The 17,787-nt window shown below is 40.2% G+C and overlaps 1 protein-coding gene across 4 annotated transcripts in view; it reads left to right on the plus strand.

Annotated features, from left to right (window-relative positions):
• The window catches only part of PDE1C (phosphodiesterase 1C), a 500,442-nt gene that overhangs the window by 169,807 nt on the left and 312,848 nt on the right, over positions 1–17,787 (plus strand). The window lies entirely within an intron of this gene.

The following is a 17,787-nucleotide window of genomic DNA, read 5'->3' on the forward strand; positions in this document are numbered from 1 at the left end:
ACTCAGTGCATTTCTTCACTTGTGTAATTTGTGCAAACTATCCCCTCCTTATTTATCATATGGTGACCTCAACAATCATAACCACAAGACTCATTTATTGCTTAGATGTTCAGTATGGCTTCTTCCTCACTTTTAGTATGTTGGGAACGCAGTAGCATACTTGTTCGCGGTTTGTACGTTGCCAGACCTGCATTCCTGTATTGGCTACCTAAAAGTGTCAAATTGACTTTAAACTGGCATTGTTTTTTGCTGGAGAACCTTGGGGCATACCCCCTGGATGCATGACTCTCTAGACACTCCAGCCAACCCTCATGTGCCCTGTGAAATGAGGCGGCAACAGCCAGAGAAATTATAGTAGTTCTGTGGCTACAGTAGCAGTGATACACGGAGGATGGAAATACTATGAGTCGTTAGTGCACACGATTTTAATTTAATTTTAATTTGAGCTTTTTGGAGATGGGGGAATAAACTCCAGAGGACATTCTGGATGTGATTTGGCAGTATACATTCCTAGCCTTCATAATGCAGTAGAATAAGTTTGCCTACAAAGCACAAGTGTCCCCTTTCAAGAGTTCCTTTCCCCCATTTAAGCTTCAAGGTCTCTTGGAGAAATACAAAATCTCACAGTTCCAGGAAATTGTTTCATGCGATATTCATTTTGGGCCTGATTCTTCTACCATTGCTCAGCTTGATTAGGTGATTAGTACTTACATCATGAGTAGTCCCACTGAAGTCAATCGGCTTACTTGCAGAGGAAGATACTACTTCACCTTGGTAAAGAGGGAAGAATTCATCTCTTTGAGACCGTTGGGCATGCACTTCATTTTCAAAGACGCATAATCACATTTATTCTTGTCAGTTAATTTCTTCATGAGACTTATTTATTAAAAATGATCTGGAGGCTGCCCTGTGAAAAATAGATTAACATCCATGTGCAAACAAAAGCTTCTGAAATCTGATGATTTACTGTGTGAATGTGATTGTGTGGTAGCTACTGAATTTTGGCTCAGAAGAACAGCAAAGGGGAAAGTCATCACTAGATTTAAATAATGAGAGCCAATAAAACTTCAGTAACTTTCTAGCATTATATTTAGCTCCCTGCCATTCCTCAGAATTCATTTTGTATAGGACTGTAATTCATCACCTGTTCTAGCTGAAGAAATGGTCTCATTAAAATAATATGCAAAGAGGTGTAGTGTTTGTAAAATAAAAATTAGAATGTCATATATAAACATCTCTCATCTATAAAATATTAAACACTTTATATAGAGAGCATGTGTGTAGAATAGAAAGTATGAACCATTCACCCATTCCTAAATGCAGCAAACTCGGGGGTTTTAAAGGCTCAATCCAAAGTCCACTGACTTCAACAGACATTTATTGGTCCCTAAATATGGCATTTTTATATAAGCACAGGGCAACAATAAGGGACAAAACTTAAAAAAAAAACAACAACCCTTATCCAATCAAAATTACCTAATGAATTTTTAAGGTGGGCAGAATGTAGTTACCAAAATTGGAATTTAGCCTGGATGTCAGAGTTAGCATCCCTTCATTTCACTTCCATGTCACCTGCTGCATTAACAGTAATGTCACTAATTTGTTTTAAAAAAGTAAAGAAGGAAATAAAGGTGGTTTTTGTCTTTGGGAAGTTTGGGTTTTGGAAGCATGGATGGACAAAGTTACAAGTATTACGCTGTCTGGATCCATTTCTGCACTGACTTTACAAAAGTAGCTATCTATAACAGTGATACAACTTGTCCTTGGTAAGCCAAATGTGCATATATTTTATGTTTACTAACAGCCAAAGAGATGTCTTATGGTCAAAGTCCTATATCCAGGACATTAATTTAAAAAAAGAGGAGAAATAAGGAATTATATATATTTTTTTCTCTAGGCATATTCTATATAACATATTAAATCACAAAACAAGCTACCTCACTCCTTAGTAGCAGTACAACCAAGTGAAAGCTACCTCAACAACTCAGTCTTTCCCCATTTTCCAAGCTGTGTGTGTGTGTGTGTGTGTGTAGGACAGTATAGGCAAGCTCTCTCTGATGTCTTTTCCAGCCAACTGGCTCCCACTGACAGCAGCATATATGGAATGAAGCATCACATGCAGTTTTATTGTGACTTCTCCAGTACTTACGCTCAGTAGAACATGCAAAGGACAGATTGATGCCCTTAGCTCTGAATGTTGTTGGCTTTGAGAGAGTTGTAATTAAGGCCCTACTCGAATTGCAGGATAATTGTCAAATAATTGTGGCTGAGTTGCAGACAAGGCATGGAAAATAGTAGAAAAGTAATAATGGACCTTTATTAATTGAAACAATTTGGAAAACCCAGAGAAGACATATTTGTTTTTTAAGAAAAATTTGCTGGAACAATATAAACATAGAACAATTATGTTATGCCTGCAAATTTTTTTGGTAGCCAGACATTTTGCTGCAACTATATTGTAGTCATTAGTGCGCAGGGCTGACAGCACGAGCCCCAGCCGCCTGGGTCTCACAGCCTAAGCCCCAGCTGCTATCAGCTTGGAAAATGGGGTTCTACTGTACTAATGGGGAAAAAGTGTTGCAAACCTCAAAATGTATGCAAAATTGTGCACTGTGCAAAGTAAGCTAATTAAAATCAAAATTGCTGTGGAAGACTAATATTGTGGGATCTGTAATATTGCAAATTAAGTAGGGCCTTAGTTATAATTTTAATATTAATACTAAAGGTTTTTTAATAGACTTCTGTGCCTGAGGGAAAGGTAGTACCACACAAAAATATAACTAAGAATATCTCTACACTGGAGCCAGAGGGTATAATTTGCCATTTGGGAAGATATACCTGGGCTAGGTCTGATTGAGCTAGAGTGCTAAAAATAGAAGTATGGTTGGGGAAGGGGCTAGCCACCGAAATACATACCTAGGGTTTCAGATGGGATTGTACTTGGGACAGCTAACCTGTCGTGCCACTTGTGCTGCTATGACTATGTGTCTATATTTAGGGAATTAGCTCTCTCACAGTTGGGGGATATGTTTACTTGAGCTGGAAATTGTCCCTTTGAACTCCATTGCAGACATATCCTAATATAATAAGTGAGAGGTCTTGAAAGTCAATGTATGCAGGTCATTCCTTGGGTTGTGTATATTTGTAGTTGGTTGTATCTTTGCCTGAAAGATCCATTCATGAACTTTTTCACTTTGTTGAACGTGGACTTCACCAAAGGCCTGTGCTTACGGGCACAGACATCTCTATCATTTTATTGTCTGGATGGAGCATCATGCTTCACATGAATCCCCCTCTTCTTTCTAGAGGCATGAGGTCACATGCTTTTTTGTCCCCTCACTGTCTGAGCAGAACTCAATGGAGGATACCAGTGCTTCCCTGCCAACAATTTCTTGTATCACTATCCGCTTTAATTCTTTCTACCCTTGTGCATTACCTCAGCAACATGTCAGATGCCCACCAATTTATGGAGGGAGTAGTCTGCAGGTGTTCCCAAACTTTGGAATTGGCACACTGTGTTTTACAGCCTTCTTGCCAAACTGGCTTTTCTTTCTTTAAATTGATTTTAATTGATCCATGGTAATTTACACTAGCTGTGGAGCTGAATATGAATAATCTTCATTCTAAGAATGGTGCTTTTTAAAAGGGCTGACTTGTTCTTCCATTAATTTTAATTGCTGAGGTGCAGCAGTACCAGATACACAGGGCAAAATGCTTATCAGCTGTTGTCCCATGCCTCAGGTGCTGTCCATTTGAGGAGCTCAAATCAAAGCTGTAGCAGAATGGAGCTTTGGGAGAGTTAAATGGGGTTTTCCTAAATTAGATGTGTGTATGTGAAGCCAATGGGATCTCTGTCATGTGGGAGGCTATTGTAATCCTGGCCCATGTCCTGTGACTGGTGACATGAATTAAAGCTCAGTCTCTTACCAGCATTCTGTGTATGTCACATCCTTATTTCAGGGTGGGTGCCAGTTTCTTCAGTTCTTTACATATCTTGGAGACTCTGGCCCATCACCCTCTGACCCTGTCCATCTCCCTGTTTTATGGAACAAAAGCTTTATGGCTGCCTTTCCCAGCCCCAGAGTTTTGGCAGTTGAGGGAGTGCTGCAAAAAAATAAACAAACAAAAAACCCAACCCACTCATAACGTGGTAATGGACATGCTGTAAACTCCTTTATTAGATAGGAATGCCACACATGACCACCTTATTAGCCTGAGCCAGCCCTAGGGTTTGGGTATATGGAATCTCATCTGTGTCTGAGAGTGGGGAAAGGCTGAATGGCCGCAGATCCTGGGGAAGGGAAGTTGAGGACTGAAGAAGCTGGAGACTCCAACACCTTACATGGTGTTTGCCCTTCTTCTAAAATCTGCTAGAGTGACACAGCATGAAACAGAAGCAGCTCCCCTAGTGTTACATGGTCTGACTATGCTGCACCTGATTGCATTGTCTTTATTTCACAGTTATGTGTTGATCCAGGAGGTCAGATATTGATAAAATGCAGCTCTGTAATGGTCTTATTTTCAGTATTTTAAGCACATTATTAAATCCTGTGGTCAGTGGAGGAAGGAAGCGATGTAGTACTTGTACCAAGGCCCCACTGGGAAACTGTCTGCTATCCCATCTATCTTCCCAAAGGTTAAGCTCCAGATATGCCCTTATATTGCTGGGACATTATGCTTCATATATATATATATATATATATTATGCTTCACAATCACAGGAACTCTTAATTAATTGCCTCATTCATAGATAATGATCTGCTTGGTAATTGGCAGCACTGTGCCAGTTTATTTTACACAGAATTTTAGGTCAACATTTTCAAAGTTGTGCAACTAAATCGATATTTAGGCACTTAAATAAGCATTTTGATTTTCAGAGGTTCAGCTCCTGTTGAAATTAATTGAACAACCAAAGTGAAAACTTTCGTCTAACTGGCTCAAGCCGAAAGCTTGGGCAGAACTGGAAATACAACCTAGATCTTCTAAGTCAGTCCAGAGCCTTATAACCACAAGACTATCCTTGCTCTTATAATGTAAGTTGTTAAGAAGTCAGGTTGTATAACTGAAATGCCTGCACAGCTTCAATTATCAAACTTCATATGTGTCCTACGGTAGTAGTTAATGTGCTATTTCTAGAACTGCTTGGAAGATAGGGATTTCCCCCAGAAAATATTGATGAAAATTATTTTTTTTCATTTCTGTCTACAGTTTCATCAGAAAATTTTGATGTTGTCCAAAAAAAATTATCTAAAAACTGCAAATTAAAAACCAAAATATTTTTCATCCAGAAATTGAAAACCTTTTGACCAAATCTCCCTCAAAATTTGGTTTCTGACAAATTAATAAATATTTTTAGGAAAACAGACCCTTTCTGTGAAGATTTTTGTTTCATCAAAAACCCAATTTTCCACTGAGGAAAAACTTTGGATGGAAAACTTTTAAGCAGCCCTAATTTATTTCCATATGAGTAACTTATTCCCCTTAATTCAAATACACAACCACCATATATATGTAAAGTAAAACCTCATTTAATCAGAGTGGCAGGTGCTGAACACTTCACAGGAACAGGTGCTTAATGAACATGAATATAAGATTTGTCCTACTGGATCAGATCATTTGTCTAATATGTATGGTATCCCTGCCTCTGACAGTAGCCAGTGCCTGATGCTTCAGAGGAAGGTGAAATGCCGACTCCATAATGCCCCTAGCCAATTTCACAGCACTTCATACTGGGGAAGAGGAATTCCTTGTTGACTGGTGTGGTGCATAATATGAAATGTGATTAAACTTTAGTATGCATAACTCTGTGTCATAAAATTAGACTGATCTCTTTAATATCCAGCCATTTGACTTGATTACCTGCTATGGTAATGATTTTTTTCATGGGTTATAATGAATAACATTTAGTATTTAGTTTTTTTTAAGGAAGACAAAATGTTTAATTTTTTAACACAGGGCTGAAATCTGATTATTACTATTGATTGAGTCTCTCTAATGTAATCTAATCTAATTTATATTGCACTCATCATCATGGTATCCGAGCACTTCATAAATGTAGAATTGTGCTATTATCTATGTTCAAAAGGTGCTTTTTTTCATTTCAGTACTGAAGCTTGTAACTTTTATGTTACTAATAATTTGTTAGAGGGTAGCTGAATAATGTCATGAGATGTTGTTTTTTGTTAAAATTCTACCAATGATAAATACATTTTCTGTTCTTCTTTCAGGAATTCAATACATCTTCTGCAAGTTATGTAGCAATATAAAGGCCAAGGTGAATTGAATTACTGTCTTGCAGCACTTGCCTGCTTAAAGTACCGATAAATGTATGAAAAGCATTAAGGCACAGTTATTTTCATAGAGCAAGTTTTTACAGCCAGATTCTCCTCTGTTATGCTGGTGTAAAAATCTGGAATAAATCCATTTAAATTGGTAGTGTAGCTTTGACTATCGATCATAATCTTGCAAAGGGATCCACATGGGTGGAAACTTATAACAAGATGGAGTCCCAATAGTGTCAGTGAATCAGAATCTATCCTATTATGGTAACTTCATACTAAGCCTAGATATGCACCACAAATCTACATTTAGAACGTAACCCTAACTTAGCACTCTTCATTTATGTCATAAATTAGTTTTTTATTGTAACATTTACTAGTTGCTTTCAGCTGGGTGGGTTATATTTATTTGTGACATATTTATAATTTAAGAACTTGCAATTGCTTTTTATGGCTAAGGAGTTGGTAGCTGCCAAAGTGAAGCATAATTTCTCCTTTGGGTAAAAGGAGAAAAATCTCCATTAGGAAGATATGATTCTTGATTTCCCTGTATTTCCTCAGATGTGTACCTACACATCCATGCTATTATACAGTGCAAGTTAGGCTGGTATACATGTGTGCATTATACAACAGTTTCTAATTGTTGCTGCTTAAGAGAGGGTAAACATTTGAAAAGGAGAAAGGGTATAGGAGGGAATGAAGAGGAAGGGAGAAGTTGGAAAGGGAACATGAACTTTAAAAAAAAAAAATTCTGTTTGAGAACTGCACTACTGTTAATGTGAATAAGCCTTGTGATGTACCCCAGCAGAGAAGTCAAGGATTCTTACAGCGGTAACAAAGGTAGCGGTTGCGAGGAAAAAGACAGATCTAGAAATAGAGGCCTGAGACGTTATCATCAGTTCAGTGCATTCACATTCATCAAGCATTGTTGCTCACAAGCGAAGTGGTTTGAAGGACACCATGGTAATAAGACCATAAAGATACACAAATGGAGAGGGAAACAAACTTGACTTCTCTGCAAGAATAAGTGATCTCAAAGGCAGATGCACCATATTTCAAGCTTTTCATCTCCTGCATGTTCCTTCATGACATTTTCAAAGGTTATATGTTGTATATTTTTTATGGGTCATGATCAGCTTGTTTTTCTAGGCAACAACTCAGTCTACATAAAGTTAAATGAAAGCTAAAATAGGGTAGTGTTGTATCCATGTGGCAAGAAATACATGTAATCTGCAGGAAAGTTAATCAGAGCTTTTGTACAACGTAAATTCCTGTATATTGCAGTAGTAATGTACCAAGTCCCTTTTTTCATTATGGCCTGAAAGACAACAATAGAAGGCTTTGAATTAGTAAATGTTACAGGTCCAAACCAGCTTTAACTGGCATATACTTACATAGTGCCTGAAACCCAGTTCTTGGCCTATTTCCATAATTTACTGTAGAGCCTTTGGAACTGCTTCTCCAACCATGAGCAAAAAGTGAACCTTGTGTTCTGCTGATCTGTGCTGGCCCTTGTTGGGGTCTGGCCATGCCTTTATGAAACGAAGCATTCCCTTGTAGCCCATGGTGTCTCTGAGTATTACATGGGCTATCGGTAACAGGGGTCAGAGTTGATGGGGGAAGAGGTGGCATTCCTTTTCTATTCCCTATTGTACCCAAGTCCCAGCTACAGTTCCTCAAACTGCCTCCAATCCTGGATTGGCTGGAATAATCAGTGATGCAATAGTTAATAACATTGACATTTAAATTTCCGTCATTAGATCCATTGGGATGTCTGAGGACAGTGCACCCCTTTTTTAGACAGCTATCCTATCCAAAGACTCGGACAGCAGCACCTCTGGTCATATTTGGAAGGGTATCTCCACAAACGGAAGAGGTAGAAACTTAATTAAAAATAAAGAGGTTTCATTTTGTAGGTGTCAGTAAAGTAGGCACAGAACTGCTGTTTAGAGTATTGGCCCAAACCTATTAATTCTACTCTCTGGTTACAACCCATGCTTGTGAAGCATGTCCGAAAGCACTCTATCGCCTACAACTGAATTGTGTGCAATGCCTTAAGTTCATTTTCAAGTCTTTAGTTTATTAAGAGAAGATGGGAGAAGCTATTTTCGTGCTTATATATAATATGCTTTCTGCCTGCTCCAATTTCCTCAGAGTTGCTAGTCAAAGTCTAGAATAGGGTTGTGTAAAAGGCACTGTCTGACCCTGTGTGGAAGATTATACTATGATACCAGGATGCAGGAGATGATCTAATAGTGCTTTTCTATTTGTTATATTACAGATGATATCAAGGCACATGTACTGAAGACTCCATTTCCAAAGTATCTCCTTGATGTTGATAAAGTAATGGCAGAATAGGGCCTTTTCCCTTTCTGACTTCTTTTCCCATGGTGGATTAGAACAAGTTTAGGACTGCTAAGTAACCAAAAACATTACATGGAGCTTTCAGTTGTGGGTACATCACACCTGTATCAAATCCAAAATCATTATTGCATATTGTATTTGTTGCAAGTGAACTACTTTCTTGCTCTTGCTTCTTTATGATAGAGTGAGAGAGAACAATGGGTCTTACAAGGGCTCTGTTTATTCCATCGCAGAGCTGCGAAGTATTACTAACTCATTTGACAAATAGGGAAACTCAGCAATTCCACAGAAGTCAATGGAATATGACTTGGTGACACCATTAGTCTACTCCCGTGGGAATTCTGTGCCCCTGTGGGTTCCCCTTAGAAAAACGGGGGAGAAAAGAAATCTGTGGGGAACACACTCCCTTTTTGCGGCAGCCTGGGCGCGTCTGTGTGGAGCAGCGGCAGCAGAGACCAGATCACTGTCGGGGGGAGGCAGGCTGGGTGTGCGTGTGTCTGTGGACAGATGTTAAGGGAGTGGGGCTGGGCGCGTGCGTGTGAACGAGTGAGAGACCGTAAGGCTGAGTAAGCAAGAGGCAGATGAGGAGAAACATTTGAATTAAGGTGAAAGGCATCTGGTTCACAAAGCATGTCTGTGTTCTTATGCTTAGAAAATAAAAGAATGACATTCCTCTTGAGGTGAATATTTCATTGTTTTCCTTCCTTGCAACCCTCTTCTGCCAAAATGAAGCATCTAGTAGCAGGGGATTTGAAGGGCAGGCTTTATTCAAAAATCCTTTGGGATTTTGGGAGAGATTTTTTTATTCCCTCCCTCTCAAAGGTTTGGGTGACCTCCACTTCTGGCTGAAGATGATGGGCATGCTTTTCTGCACAGTATATGTTAAAGATGCTTCAGGATGGAACAAAGGAGGTGCTTAAGAGGAAATGTGAGGCATGCATTCAGACCTTGTCTACACTACAGGTTACTTCAGTATAACTTACGTCACTCAGGAGCGTGAATAATCAACACCTCTGGGTGACATAAATTATACCAACCTAAGCGCCAGTTTAGACAGCGCTATGTCTGCAGGAGAGCTTCTCCGCTGACATAGCTACTGCCGCTCGCAGAGGCAGGAGCTATTAACCCCACAGGAGAGCTCTCTCCCATCGCCCTAGAGCGTTTCCACCACAAGTGGTACAGCACTGTAGTGTAGATATAGTCTCAGGGCTTGTCTATATAACCCACTGGATTGATTGCTGCCCTAGTCTAAACGTGATAAATCGACCGCTGAGCACTTTCCCATAGACTCCGGTATGCCACCATGGCGAGAGGCGCAGGTGGAGTCGACGGGAGAGTGTCAGCCATCAATTTACCATAGTGAAGACACTGAAGTTGCGTAACTTAGATCGATTTTCTCCCCCCACCCCATGTGTAGACCAGGCCTCAGTGACTGAACATGCTGACACTCACTCTGTCCCTCTCGCTTGGTGTTGCTGTATCCCAGACTTGGAGGTGTAGGGCTGTGTGAAGCAGGCTCTGTCCCTGAGGCAGTACAGAAATGTAAAAACTAAGCACGCAGGCTGCTAATGTTCCCATTGTTAATTAATTGTTCCCATTCTTAGTCAATTAAGGCTCTTATACCTTGCCAGAGTGGTGCAAAGGAGCCTTATTGTAAATGACAGTTACAGAATCCTCACCTAGGAAGGTCTATGTGTTGTCTCACTTTTTTTCCTGTGCCAGAGAGGCACAATGGGGTTAGATTACAGCTCAAGATCTATTTTACTTATCTATTAAAAAAATGCAGGACAGTGATTAGAAAACTGTATGACTTTCATGTGGGAAAGTCTGAGCAATTTAAAGTGACATTCTACTTTACAGAACACCAAAATAAAGGTAATGTAATTTAAATGAAAATCCAGTATTATAACTGGAATGCAGGGTGTTGGTTACCAAGTATTTGTAAGTTAACTTCCATGTGTTTAGAGAATGATGAACAGTTGTGATTCCTTCCCCTGCCCCCCCCCCCCCGGTATGATAGTTTAAATAAATTACCAAAATAAGTGAAACTGGTGTGATTATATTGTATTATTTTGGCAAATAAAATATGCAGAATTTTGGATTCTTTGGCACAGAATTCCACCCGGAATAATTAGTGAAATTATCCATCTGAGTTTTTTTCCCTTGAGGTCTCATGTGGTTTACAAAAGACCACATAGAGACTCAGTGACTGTCCTGAGATTAGATCTCAGGAGTTACTGTTAGAGTCCTGTTTCATTCACTAAACAACACTGCTTCTTTATTTCAAAGTATTTTCTTGCTCTGTAGCAGAAAGAACAACCCCTTTTGAATTCTTTTCAAAAGAATGGGGCACTGTTAACTACTAGAAATGGCTGAAGTTTTTCTAGCAAATAAACTATTTGCTAATAAATGCTAATAAATTGGACTGTTGGATAGCTTTGGCCAACTTTTTTTTCAGGCTAGATTCTGAAGGGGACATAGGTGCCATTCACAGAACAACTGGAGTTGATACCCCGTGGTGAATAGCCCAGTGGGTGGGTCATTCACCTGGGATGTGGGAGACCCAGCTTTGAATTGTCATTCTAAAGCAGGGACTTTAATGCAGGTCTCCCCCATCCAAAATTAGAACTCTAACTATCAGACTCTGGGGTATGCTGAAGTGGGGCTCTCTCTCTCTCCTGTAGAAGCTATTCTACTCAGCATAACTAATTAAATAATCATTGCAGCAGAGACATAAACTTGGGACTTTCACATCACAGGTGAGTGGCCTAACCACTGGGCTATAGAGTCATTCAGTTTCACTGTCTGGCCCAAACATTATTCAAGCATTTTATACAAAGTGAGAGATTAAGCAAAAGCTACTCCACAATACTTCATAGCCAGGTGGTTAGAGCACTCACCTGAGAGTAGGGAAATGTAGGTTCAAGTTCCTGCTCCAGAAAGGGGATTCAAACCTGACCACTGGGCTATTGAGCATGAGGACAATAGCACCTCCTTGTCTAGTTGTTTCTGTGAGTTGAGCCCTTCATTTCCTTTGCTTTTATTTCTTTTTAAATAAGGTTAAAATGCCTGGAAGCGAAACATTTTTGTTTTGAGTTGAATGTTCGTAAGAATTCTGGTTCAGTCTGAGCCAATCTGAATTTTTTTTGGAACTGCCAGCAAACAGAAAAAACAGTGATTTGACCAGCTCTATTCACAACTTGTCTTTGACTAGTATTAATGCTGGTGAAGGTTTTCAGAGAGGAATTGATGCATCTGGATTTTGCAAGTAGCAACCTAATCTTCCAAAATAATGGTTAAAGTGAAGCTGAATAATTCAAACTCAAATACTTTTAGTTCTAGCTGAAACTGGGAGAAAAAATAACTATAATTGTATAGGTCCAAAGAACCTATTTCTCTGCTTTAGTTTAAGGATAAAGGGATAACTTGCAGAAATATTAAATTGCTATAGGAAACACATGGATTCTTATTTTTAACATCAGGAGCTAGAGATGTATTGCAGCATCTGTCACCCAAGATCAGCGTACAGCATCAAACTGGACTTGAAATGAATTCAGAGGATGATATGATCATGGTGAGAGCCAAGCCTGGGGGAAGGACACCCAGGGTAGGAGAGCTAACTGGAACTACTACAGTATGCTATGATTTTTGTGATCTACAGAAATACAGGTTTACCAATGTGTTGCGATCAATTCAGATGAAGCTGTTTGACTGTTTTTCTAACTTTCATTGGTGTTAAAGTGGCCTTAAATTCTGTTTTGTTTGTTTGTTTATTTTTTTAAAAATAAATGTTGGTGTAAACTGGTGGGTTAATTCATCAGCTTGTGTGTACACTCCAGTCCCTTTTTCTTCACAAAACTCTTTTTAACACACAACCATTAATTGTCTTTCTCCCTGACTCAAGGTCTTGTGCAGCAGCCCACCTACTCCCTGCAGCTCTTACACTTCTTCCTAGCCTGCTCCTTGGAGAATTACTTTCCACAGGCCATTTACCTGGGAGTTGCATGCACACTGGGTTCTTCCCTTGATCCAGGGACTTTTCTAGCTGTTATTAGCAACTGAGCTACTTTCTGGCTCAGATGAAGACCAGGTGATGATCAAGCTATCACCTGATCCCTGGCCTCACAGTCTCAGCTAGGAGGCAGCTAATTAGTCACAACCTCCTTAAAGGCCTCCACACCCTGGAGGACTGGACTAAGATGTTTTTAAAAACCAAACAATTCTGTTTCAAAGCCATGTAACTGTAGATGATGCCTGATGAAAGTTAAACGGAGCAGTGTGGCAGAAGGCAGAGCATAAGATCTTCCTTTCATAGGCCTGTTGCAGATAAAACTTGCTGTAGTGGAATATGGGGTTTCCGTAATGAAATCTTCCCTCTGTTGGTCATCATTAGAAAGTCAACATTTACCCACCATTGCCATTCGCAATATTTAGAAATAACTGCAATGTTCCAGGTACCACTGTGCAGTAACTATGGTTAAACGTGGAGCTTTCATTGGTTAACATTTGATGTGCCGATCTTGAAACAGGGTGTAAGTACTGGATGACAAGTCTCATGAATTTTGGGGTGAAATTACTTGCCATTTACAGTAAGAAAAAAAAAATCTATCAAGGTGCTAAAGGACTTTTGTTCTAACTTGGCTCTTGTAGAAATCCTTGGCAATGACTACACCCCATACTACTGGTATAGGAGAGAAAGCAAACTCACTTTTGATCAGTACAATGTGCAAGAGTTTGGGCATAGCCCCTCACATTAAATTAAAAGCATCAGTACCCAGTGATAGGACTGTATCCTATTTTAAATAAGCTGCCATACTGAAAGCGTGTCTTATGGAAATTAATAGTAGGTGTACTGTGGCCTTTGTGCATGTGTGACTTCTGCAGGTATATTTAGGACCCAATTCTGGTTGTATTAACTTCCCTAGGACAGGATTTGACCCTTAAAGACTCTCAGTGACTTGAATGAGAGATTGATTGGGCCTTTAAAATGAAACAATTGTTAGTGATTGTCAAGGTTCCCTCCCCACTCTGAACTCTAGGGTACAGATGTGGGAACCTGCACGAAAACCTCCTAAGCTTACTTTTACCAGCTTAGGTTAAAACTTCCCCAAGGTACAAACTATTTTACCTTTTGCCCTTGGACTTTATCGCTGCTACCACCAAACATCTAACAAGTATATAATTGGGAAAGAGCCCGTTTGGAAACGTCTTTCCCCCCAGAATCCTCCCAACCCTTACATCCCCTTTCCTGGGGAAGGCTTGATAAAAATCCTCACCAATTTGCATAGGTGAACATAGACCCAAACCCTTGGATCTTAAGAACAATGAAAAAGCAATCAGATTCTTAAAAGAAGAATTTTAACAGAAGAAAAAGTAAAAAGAATCACCTCTGTAAAATCAGGATGGTAAATACCTTACAGGGTAATTAGATTCAAAACATAGAGAATCCCTCTAGGCAAAACCTTAAGTTACAGAAAGACACAAAAACAGGAATCTACATTCCATTCAGCACAGCTTATTTTCTCAGTCATTTAAAGGAATCAGAATCTAACGCATATCTAGCTAGATTACTTACTAAGTTCTAAGACTCCATTCCTGTTCTGTCCCTGGCAAAAGCCCCACACAGACAGAGAGAGGCTTTGTTTCTCCCTCCCCCCAGCTTTTGAAAGTATCTTGTCTCCTCATTGGTCATTTTGGTCAGGTGCCAGCGAGGTTATCCTAGCTTCTTAACCCTTTACAGGTGAAAGGGTTTTTCCTCTGGCCAGGAGGGATTTTAAAGGTGTTTATTCTTCCCTTTATATTATGACATGCCCCCCCCAAATCACAGATAGGGTGAAACGCTGGCTGGGATTTCTTCCTGGAGCTCTAGGAAAAAACAGAGTTAATAAGACACATGCACCTCTAAATATACTACCAAGTATATAAAGACTAACAATATTTTTCACATCTCAAGGACGATTTTAACCAGTTGATTCTAGGAAACTTTCACAGGAGAGTGCATCAGTCACTTTGTTAGAAGCTCCTGAGATGTGTTGGATGTCGAAATCAAAATCTTGGAAAACTAAACTCCACTGAATAAGTTTTTTGTTATTTCCTGTGGTGGTATGAAGCCACTGTAGCGCAGCATGGTCGGTTTGCAGGTGGAAACGCCATCCCCAAACATATGGGTGTAGCTTTTCCAGAGCGTAGACAATGGCATAACATTCTTTTTCACTGACTGACTAGTTGCTTTCCCTCTCAGACAGCTTCTTGCTGAGAAACACTACAGGGTGGAATTCTTGATCCGGTCCTTCCTGCATTAAAACTGCTCCCACACCATGCTCGGACGCATCTGTGGTTACTGTGGTTAGTTTGTCAAAGTTTGTCAAAGTCTGGGGCCCTTAGTACAGGGTCAGACATGAGTGTCGCTTTAAGCTGGTTAAAGGCCTTCTGACACTCTTCGGTCCACTGAACGGCATTTGGCTGTTTCTTTTTGGTTAGGTCTGTCAGTGGGGCGGCGATTTGGCTGTATTGCGGTACAAATCGTCTGTAATAACCAGCCAAGCCTAAGAAGGATTGAACCTGTTTCTTTGACTTTGGGACAGGCCACTTTTGGATAGCATCCACTTTTGCCTGTAGGGGGTTGATAGTTCCTTGATCCACCTGGTGTCCAAGGTAAGTCGCTCTGTTTAGGCCTATTTGACACTTCTTAGCCTTAACAGTTAGTCCTGCCTCCCTTATGTGCTCGAAGACTTTTTGTAGATGTTCCAGCTGTTCTGCCCCGGAATCCGAAAATATGGCCACATCGTCAAGGTAGGTGACTGCATATTCTCCTAATCCCGCTAGGAGACCATCTACAAGTCTTTGGAAGGTGGCGGGTGCATTCCACAGCCCAAAAGGGAGCACATTAAATTCATATAGCCCGACATGGGTGGTGAAGGCTGACTTTTCCTTGGCGGATTCATCTAGTGGTACCTGCCAGTACCCCTTGGTTAAGTCCAAGGTAGAGATGAACTGGGCCCATCCCAGTTTCTCTAATAGTTCATCTGTATGTGGCATTGGATAGTTGTCTGGGCGAGTTACAGCATTTAGCTTATGGTAGTCCATGCAAAAAATGTATCTCCCCATCTGATTTGGGAACTAGAACCACTGGAGATGCCTATGCACTGCCAGAGGGGCGGATTACACCCATCTGTAACATATCCTGGATCTCCCGTTCTATAGCAGTTCTAGCATGAGGAGACACCCGGTAAGGTTGGACTTTAATTGAGTGAGCATTACCTGTGTCAATGGAGTGGTATGCCCGTTCAGTGTGGCTGAGAATGTCGGCGCGTAGCTAGTGCACAGCTCCTGGATCGGCTGTCGCTGCATACGCCCAAGGGTCATGGAGAGATTCACCTCTTCCACGCCACCAGCACTTTTCCCTTTGTAGTAGACACTTTCAGGCCACTTAGCGTCATCTCCTCCCTGGGCTGTAAACTGACAAACCTTTAATTCTCTGGATTAAAAGGGCTTTAGAGAATTAATATGGTATACCTTAGGCTTTATGATAGTAATGTTTTATCCCCTTATGATGTCTGCTTTTTGGAAATTGTGGGGGGTGATAAAGCATGCACCGGATTTGCTGTTGAGATTAGCATTTGAGTCTCGGCAATCATCCACAGATGAAACATGGCTTCTTAACCTGGCAGGCATGGACAAAAAATTAGAGTTAAATTGCCATGGAGACTGCCTTTGCACTGTATAACATGTTCTGCATAATTATAATTTCATATTGCTCATTTGTGCATCAAAATCCCTGCCATAGTTTTCTCCCTGAATACCTTTTTGGGACTCTTAGGCAGTATGTGGTTGATCTTTTGTAAAAGTGCCAGTACAATTTGTACTGACACCATGGTTATCAATCTTAAGAACAGAATTAGCATTGAGGCGGAACTACCTTCTTGTCCCTGCCAACTTTCCTAGCACATGCAAAAATCCTTCCAGGGACCCTCAGATGGTGAATTGACATTATACCTCCTTTCACTTTGTCCAGCCCAATGTAACAAATTTTAGATATGGTGTAAGTAGTTATAACGCCAGTGAAATCAGGGAAATTACAGATGGTTGCATCAGGTCTGAATTTAGCACTAAATGTTCAACTCGTAAATGTATGATTTAAGTTTCAGAATGATAACTTTGAATAGGATTCTTTAAAAGAAAAACTCTTTAAAAGTGACATTTTACTCTTATGTCAAATATTCTATATGCCGTGAAGTGCTGTAATGAACTTAATAACTGAAACTAGCATTATTTGACTGTCCCATATTTCATGGGATGGATGAATTTCATGAAACCAGTTTGGATAAGCATTCCAAAATTCAGATGATAGGCTGAACTAATCAGACTTCTTGGATCAACTGAACCGGACTGGAAATTCCATGAGAATGGGTTGGAGAGATGCAGAATAGCCCACTTCAGATGATCCAGTGTCAGGGTTTAGTGGAATTTGCCTCTTTGGTGTGCTCTCTGTTTTTGTGTACTTATGAAGTTAAGGGTGCCTTGTGAGATTCCATGAAATTAACTGTTCATTGATATGTTGACTTACTCTAGGGGACTGGAGCAACAGTAAGCAAAGCCAATTTCCCACAATTAAATGAGACTACAAAGTTAACGTGAAACACACTTCTGTTGTCTTTTGAACTTTGTTGCTGTGGTTCACTGGATGGTATTCTGACCACTTGGGCATTGCATTGCATGCGTTCTCTCCTATATTTCAAATTTTGTCTATTGGCCACCAGTGAATAGCTAGCAAAAGGATGATTTACATAATTTTGAGTGAGGGAATGGTGCAATGTTGGCATTGGCCTACAGTAACAAAAAGGGTTAGTCCCTCATTCAGTGTAGTCATCCAACAAATTCCAACACCAAAGTCACTTTTCTGTTGGAGTGAGTTCAGTGTTGTATTAAGTACCAGCCAATAGCCAATGAACCCCTAAAAGTCCCACTTAAGCCCCATATTGAACCCTCTCTATGCGGGTGAATTTCACCTTTACTGATAGAACCTGGTGAATAACCTCCATTTGAAGGTTAGGACCATGTGAATATTTTGCATACTTCTCTTCCAAATTTTGGAAATATTGGGCTGTGGACTGAGCAAGAGCCTTGAAAGAACCTTTCTCTTGTT

Source organism: Chelonia mydas, chromosome 2, assembly GCF_015237465.2.
Source record: "Chelonia mydas isolate rCheMyd1 chromosome 2, rCheMyd1.pri.v2, whole genome shotgun sequence".
In the NCBI taxonomy this organism is placed as follows: domain Eukaryota; kingdom Metazoa; phylum Chordata; order Testudines; family Cheloniidae; genus Chelonia; species Chelonia mydas.